This window comes from Sphaeramia orbicularis, chromosome 8 (assembly GCF_902148855.1).
Source record: "Sphaeramia orbicularis chromosome 8, fSphaOr1.1, whole genome shotgun sequence".
NCBI classification, from domain to species: domain Eukaryota; kingdom Metazoa; phylum Chordata; class Actinopteri; order Kurtiformes; family Apogonidae; genus Sphaeramia; species Sphaeramia orbicularis.
In genome coordinates, this window is record NC_043964.1 from 41819533 (window position 1) to 41828120 (window position 8588).

The window sequence follows — 8588 nt, forward strand, 5'->3', positions numbered from 1 at the left end:
CACAACTGAGGGTCATAATTTTTTTTTCTTATATTTGTTTTGTGTAACATGTAGACTGAGTGTGTTAGAACCAGTGACACAAGACTTGGACCCAAATGCACAACCAACAGACAGGAATAAAGTTAATGAGTGTTTATTAAACACGGACAAAATTAACAGTTCACAAAAAGGTTTCGTTAAGGAGTCTTCGCAGGTCAGACTGTGTGAATTCGTCACGGCGTCCGAGACCAGCAAGGGAAACTCTCTGCCGGGGTCGGGAGCACACGAGGGTAACCCGACTAGGAGGAAACAGAGGAGAGTCAGGGGACAGACCAGGTCATACACAGAGGATCCAAAAAACAGGCAACGGTACATGGGGATAAAGCAAAGCACTAACCGTGAGTCCAGGCAAAAGTTGAAAACCAGTGAGGCAGAATCAGGCAGAGGTACAGGAAGGGATCAGGCAGGCTCAGAAGTCGAGGACAAACCGGGTCAGGAACGGACAGACAGACGAACAGGTTCAGAGAATCACTGGTAAGTAATCACAACACAAGGAAGGAATACGAACTGGCGACTAACTGAGGGGAACACAGGGTTTAAATACAGAAGAGGGCGGGAAGACAATTGGACACAGGTGGAGACAATCAGGGAGGAGTAAGGTAATCAGGTAAAAGGTGAACACAAAAAGGAAGTAAAGACACCATACGAGAAACATGAGGGAAACCACAAAATAAAACAGGAAGTGACACACAAGACAGACAAAACATACAAGAGTCCAGTACTGATATGACAGAGTGACAATTAAGTCATAGACTTACAAGCTTTCTGAGAATAGAAAATAGTTCTAAATTTCAATTTATCTCTTAATTTTGCATTTTAGTATCAGATAAACTCATTTTTAGGATTTTGTTTAGTATATAGTATTAGAAGTTTCATGTTGCATTTAAAGGTAAGCAATGAAGCAGACAAAAAAATGATGAACAAAAAAATTTAAATGAAAAACATAAGACATTTAGTTGAAGAAAAAAGCTGGTACAACATCCACCCCATTGTGCGACACCATCATGTGATTTTCTTATATCCACAGGACTTCAGTAATTCAATACTGATCCGCTTCACCCAATGCATGTGTTACATCTGATCAGTTCCTTACAAAAATGGTGACAGCAAAAGTTATATTGCTTGTAATGAATGCACACATGGTGTATTACAGCATTATGTGTGTGTTTCTGTGTCCAGATGTCAGCACGTAACATAGATTAACAAAAGCTTTCGTCTCATTATTCACCTTTGGGTCTTGAATATATAAACCTTTCATTGTGAGTCTTTAACCCTCATCCTACCAACATATTTCGTATCCTAATCCTACCAACCGGGGTCCATGTGGACCCCACTGTGATATATAGTGACATCACATCTTAATAACAGACAGGAAATGTCATTTCATTTTGGAATGTTTCTATTACGTATGAAAACAGTTTGTATCGTAAAACGCTGTTACAATAACTAATTGTGTAAGAATGAGGGTGATACAAATTATCAGATCACCGGGTGATCTGATAATTTGTATCACCTGTATCACCCTGATTTTTAATAATCGGATGTCTCGGAACCTTCAGCCTCAGAGCTGTCCTCTACCTCTAAAATAGACCTAAGGGCTTGTGCAGCAGTGTACCTTGCTCTTCTATTTCTATTCACCACCACTTACGGAAAGAAATACTAAAATTATATTTTAGATGCTCATTATGGACTAAGAAAAGCTGCTATTCAACTGGGGTCCATTTGGACCCCGATCGCAAGTTGAATACAGTACCCATTATGTCAGATTGTTTTTGGAACTAATATAAGCAATCAAACATGGACATACAGACAGAAAAACTCCTAGCACAAAGTGATCATTCAATGACTGATACAGCAGAGACATATAAAAAATCATGTCCTGGGTTCCAGTTGGACCCTAAAATTATTAATAAATTATTCAATCTACATTTTCATTTTCTTATTCAAGGCCGCTCATTCTTTTACTTAATTAAAAAGGAAAAAAAAACACATTTGAGATTTAATTTTCAAAACATGCCCCAGCAAATATTTACCAAAATTCAATTTGAAATCTGGAATTCGAAAATTCAAATGCATTAGCAAAAATGCGTTTTCATTTAAAGAATGTGGCTGCATTATTTGACTTAAATAAAATGAGTAATCAGTCATCCAGTCTGTATGTTCATTTTCTTATTCAAGACTAAAAAATACGGTGGCCCAGAGGTGCAACAGGCAAAAAAATGATCCACTAGACAAAAAAAATTATCTACTACAAGAAAAAAAAAAGAGAACAGCCTAAAAAAATTATCCACTAGATGAAAAAAATTATCTACTACAAGAAAAAAAAGAGAACAGCCTAAAAAAATTATCCACGAGATGAAAAAAATTATCTACTACAAGAAAAAAAAAGAGAACAGCCTAAAAAAATTATCCACGAGATGAAAAAAAATTATCTACTACAAGAAAAAAAAAAAAGAGAACAGCCTAAAAAAATTATCCACGAGATGAAAAAAATTATCTACTACAAGAAAAAAAAAAGAGAAAAACAGCCCAAAAAAATTATCCACTATAAGGAAAAAAAAAAGAGAACAGCCTAAAAAAATTATCCACTAGACAAAAAAATTATCTACTGCAAGAAAAAAAGAGAACAGCCTAAAAAAATTATCCACTATAAGAAAAAAAAGAGAACAGCCCAAAAAAAATTATCCACTAGATGAAAAAAAAAATCCCCTATAAGAAAGAAAAGAGACCAGCCAAAAAAATTACCCACTAAAAGAAAAAAAAAGAGAACAGGCAAAAAAAAATTATCTACTAGCCCAAAAAATTATTCACTATAAGAAAAAAAAAAAAAAAAGAACAGGTGAAAAAAATTATCTACTATGAGAAAAAAAAAGAGAGCAGCCCAAAAAAATATCCACTATAAGAAAAAAAAATCATCATCCACCTTTTCAATTATGGGGGCGCTGTTTTCCCGAAAGGTGTGTTGCTTTAAAATTAAGGCCACCACAAAAAATAAAAGGACAGGCTGAAAAATTTTAAGGCTTTCGGCTAATGTGGCTAATGCTAAGGAAGTACCCCACCGGAAGTGGAGGTCGTGCGCTAAAAAGTAAAGTTATTTTAAAATATAGATATTTCCATTAATATAGTTTCCAAAGCAGTTAAATGATTAAATACGGTTCCAGTGTCTGCTCAAGGTTAGGCATGGGCGTTAAATGGTTAAGGTTAGGGTTAGGGTATGGTTGGGGTTAGTTTTCAGTGGTAAATGGCCCTTGTGTGCACTGTGTGAAGGTTCGTTGCTAAGCTAATGCTAACGCGAAAAGTTGACGGCAACTTTGTGAACTACCAGTGCGAGTAAACAACTGTGTGATTACGGTGTTGAATTGTTCAACTGCCTGACATTCAATATCATTTTTGATGAATATTCGCTACAAGAAGTTCTAAAATTATTTTATTTTGAGAGGAGGAGAAGATGAGCTTCCTGTGGAGCTCCACTATCATGGCATCGCCCATTTGTTGACAGACAGCAAGTGCATATTGCGGCACCGACACCTGGTGCCGTGGCACCTCGGCTGGTGCCGCGAGGTACCGTGGCACCTCGGCTGGTGCGGCACCACGGTTGATGCCGCGAGGTACCGTGGCACCTCGGCTGGTGCGGCACCACGGTTGATGCCGCGGCACCTCGGCTGGTGCCTCAACGTACCGCGGTACCACGGCTCGGTGCCAGGTACCCCAGCACGGCACCGCGTACCATGGCTCGGTACCACAGCTCAGCTCGTTGCCAGGTGCTGAGGCACTGCGGTACCACGGCACACATCTTTATCTCCACAAAATGTCCTTCTTGATCTAGTGTTAGTGAAGACACTCCGTTTGAGTTGAGGAGGAGAGGTCTACCTGCAAACAAATGGGCAATGCCATGATAGTGGAGCTCCACAGGAAGCTCCTCTTCTCCTCCTCTCAAAATAAAATAACACAAAGTAGCCGTCAACTTTTCGCGTTAGCATTAGCTTAGCAACGAACCTTCACACAGTGCACACAAGGGCCATTTACCACTGAAAACTAACCCCAACCATACCCTAACCCTAACCTTAACCATTTAACGCCCATGCCGAACCTTGAGCAGACACTGGAACCGTATTTAATCATTTAACTGCTTTGCAAACTATATTAATGGAAATATCTATATTTTAAAATAACTTTATTTTTTAGCGCACGACCTCCACTTCCGGTGGGGTACTTCCTTAGCATTAGCCACATTAGCCGAAAGCCTTAAAATTTTTCAGCCTATCCTTTTATTTTTTGTGGTGGTCTTAATTTTAAAGCAAGACACCTTTCGGGTAAACAGCGCCCCCGTAATTGAAAAGGTGGATGATGTTTTTTTTTTTTTCTTATAGTGGATATTTTTTTGGGCTGCTCTCTTTTTTTTCTCATAGTAGATAAATTTTTTCACCTGTTCTTTTTTTTTTTCTTATACTGAATAATTTTTTGGGCTAGTAGATAATTTTTTTTTGCCTGTTCTCTTTTTTTTCTTTTAGTGGATAATTTTTCTGGCTGGTCTCTTTTTTTTCTTATAGGGGATTTTTTTTTCATCTAGTGGATAATTTATTTTAGGCTGTTCTCTTTTTTTTTCTTACAGTGGATAATTTTTTTTCGGCTGTTCTCTTTTTTTTCTTGTAGTAGATAATTTTTTTTCATCTAGTGGATAATTTTTTTAGGCTGTTCTCTTTTTTTTTCTTGTAGTAGATAATTTTTTTAATCTAGTGGATAATTTTTTTAGGCTGTTCTCTTTTTTTTCTTATAGTGGATAATTTTTTTGGGCTGTTCTCTTTTTTTTCTTGTAGTAGATAATTTTTTTCATCTAGTGGATAATTTTTTTAGGCTGTTCTCTTTTTTTTCTTATACTGGATAATTTTTTTGGGCTGTTCTCTTTTTTTTCTTGTAGTAGATAATTTTTTTCATCTAGTGGATAATTTTTTTTAGGCTGTTCTCTTTTTTTTTTCTTGTAGTAGATAATTTTTTTCATCTAGTAGATAATTTTTTGGCCTGTTGCACCTCTGGGCCACCGTAAAAAAAGGACTATTTCACTGAACAATGTCAAAATAACAGCCAATTAGAATATTTATTTTACGTGGTTAAAGGTGCTGAACAGACTTTCTGCGTTATCTTGAAAAAATCTCATTTTTATATATATGCCTGATCGTAGTCTGCAATTTAAAATGACATTATCAGCACCATAGGTTATTTCCAAATGCTATTTCCAGCTTCCCTAATCGGGTCGGACAAGACTGGACTGATTTACGGCAGACTTATGTCACTATGACAACACCACACCGACCACACCGACTGTAATATCTGTGCTTTTTCCTTTTTTTTTTTTTCATTGATATTTTGACAGACAGTACAACATATGCCATCATCACAAAATAGAAGACATAAACATCATCCACTGTCTGGTTTTCAAATATGCACGTAAGACAAACACTAACAAATACCAGCAAACAAACTAAAAAAAAAAACAAAAAAAACACCACTTGTGCCTTACATTTAAGTTCCACATTTGTCCTCTCATTCTACCTCTCAGTCAGTATACTGGATTAGGTCAGACCAGACCTGGCGCCTTACGTTTATATTATAGACATCTGCTCTATTGACGTCAGAAAGGAGCCCCAGACTTTATTGAAAATGTCTTCTCTCCCTATTACTCTGTATGTGACTCGCTCAAAGGTAGCCATTCTTGTCATCAATTGAATCCATTCCTTAAAACAGCAGGGACTAGATGACTTCCAGTGTCTCAGAATTATTCTACATCCTGTAGTAGTAGCTAAACGTATCCACAGTCTCTGTCTTGCAGTCAGTGTTATTGTCTGGCAGCAGACCCAAACTACACAGAGCTGGAGTCTTGGACAGTTGCATTCAGAACAAATCATTTAAGAGGGTAACAACCCCTTCCCACAGTTGTACATTTTTTTCACAAGAATATAACATGTGTACAAGAGTTCCCACTTCCTTCTGGCACCTCCAGCATTTATCACTGACCCTAAGTTTTAGTTTGGCTATTTTACTAGGTGTCCAGTGGTTTCTATTTAACAATCTGTACTGAATTAGCTGAGATTGTGCTTCACGAGAACAGTTATGTCAGCACGCAACCAACTTCATCCATCTATCTGCTGAAATCTGTTCGTCCACGTCTTTCTCCCAGCACAGTCTCAGCCCCTCCAAATAGGGGGATCGTGCCTCCCTGAATGACCATTGCATATGCGTCACCTTTTGGACCCCCGTCCTTTCAACTGTGTGTCTGGTGCACATGCCGCAGCGCTCTAACCAGTATACATGTATGTTAAAGTGGACCTCCGAAAATTATTTATTACCTCCATCAAGAGGTATTGTGATCACTTTGCTTTGTGTGTTTGTTTGTGTGTTTGTTAGCAAGATAACTCAGAAAGTTATGGACGGATTTTCAGGAAATTTTCAAGAAATGCTGATACTAGCACGAGGAAAAAATGATGAAATTTTGGTGGTGATGGTGGTGGTGGGGCAGATCTGTCTTGGCGGAGGTCTGTGGTCTCCGAGTGCTTATCTTGTTACCTCCGCCAGGAGGTATTGTGATCACTTTTCTTTGTGTGTTTGCGTGTTTGTTTGTTTGTTAGCAAGATAACTCAAAAAGTTATGGATGGATTTTCATGAAATTTTCAGGAAATGTTGATATTGGCACAAGGAAGAAATGATGAAATTTTGGTGGTGATTGGGGGGGGCGGGGGTGCACTCTCCGAGTGCTTTTCTTGTTCTTTTTGGTTTCTTCTAGTTTGATTTATTCCACATTTGGGTGAGTGAAGTTTGCACAAGTGTGTTATTTTGTTGCTTAATTTACTTTGCATGATTTTGTTGATGGTTGCTTTGCAAGTTTCTTTATTTGCTTGTTCTATTGTATTTTGCTGTGCTTAATTTTGCTGTGCTTGATTTCTGCTGTGCATCTTTGCTGTGATTTTATTTTCTTTGCATTTTTGTTTATCATTTGTTGCTTTGCTTAATATCATGTCTTTTGTTGTTTTGTTTTGCTTAATATGGATATATTATATTATATCCCTGGATATAATGTTTTAATTATTGAATTTTAATTCTGACAAAATTAATAGGCCTATCTTTTAAAGTGTTGTGATAAAATAAAGTTAATTGTTTGTAATTAATCACATTCTCGGCCAAACCTACACGGCCTTCTTGTGTATGTGTTAAACTGATACAGGTCCTGGTGCCTTCTCCCCGGGTGGCGTTGTCGATCCTTTCTTGATGATTATAAAGTACTGCTGTACATCCTCTCATGCTACACTTAGATTTATTTAGTTGTAATGGTGGACACTGAAACTGGAGCTGGACTGAAGGGAGGGGCCTTCACTTCACAGTCAGAAGATGAGATGGTTTCTGCCTCATTCTTGTCATGTCTCTGCATTTCTGCACTACTCATTTGGGAAAATGTCACATACTTTGCCTTTGAATAAACAATAGAGTAGTTGCTCCCCTGGGTAGTGGTCCAGGAGGAGGCAACATATAAGTATGAAGTCAGCACACCTGTGATAGAAGACTGTGATAAAAGAATAGACAAAGCACATGTTTTGTCCTGTTACATCACAGGGAGGATTTTTATTGTTCTTCACAAATCATTCAAAAGACCACACATTAACTAACGTTAACTACCTGTGTCCATAGTTTCTCTCTTACTGTCTGATCACATCACCGTTAAAAAAAATACAATCATGTTCATTTACCACAATTTTCAGTGTAACATTACTGCATACTTAAAAACCTTTTGAACAAATTACCTTTAACATCAAATGAATCAGTTTTTAAATCTCTTTGAAATATATATATATATATTTTTTTTACTTGTTCAAATGTGTATATTTTTACGGAGCCCGGGAAGGGACATGAAGAAATTTTTTTTATTGCGTTATAACGCGTTATTTTATTTATTTGCGTTATAATACAAAAGTATTGCGTTTAAACGTAAAAGTATTGCGTTATAACGCAATAGTTTTTGCATTGGGATCTGCATTCTGGATCAGACAGGTCGGTCAGGTCAGACACACCTGTACCTGCTGTCCTGTGCCCTGTGCATGTGTAGTTCAGATGACCGTAACTCTTTCATTATTTGTCTGATCGGAAAAATTCCAGTTTCTGAAACCTGAGACACTGTGCTTTATGGACATTCTCGGGTCAATACGAAAATTTCATGGGCACCCGTCCCAGAAGCCGCAAAATAAGCCATTCTGTGACTGGGGAGACACACAGCAGACCGGATTCACAGGGCGGAGAACCGGAGCGCATAATGGAGTGGATAACGGATTAGATCTAGTGTCGGAAAATGTAGGCAAGACGCTCATCCCAAGTTCCATGACCCCCCTGGAGGTTTACGGATAGATTTGTGACCGAACGAGTGACTGATGGAGCAACATCTGAAGAAGAAAGGTAAAGTTCACCCAGTTTCATTTAGTGGATTTTCTACATGACTGAAGCACTGTCTGCTTTTTTCTATGTAGTTTTTACTCGTTTTACTTTGTTTGTGTAAATTGACGCTTACA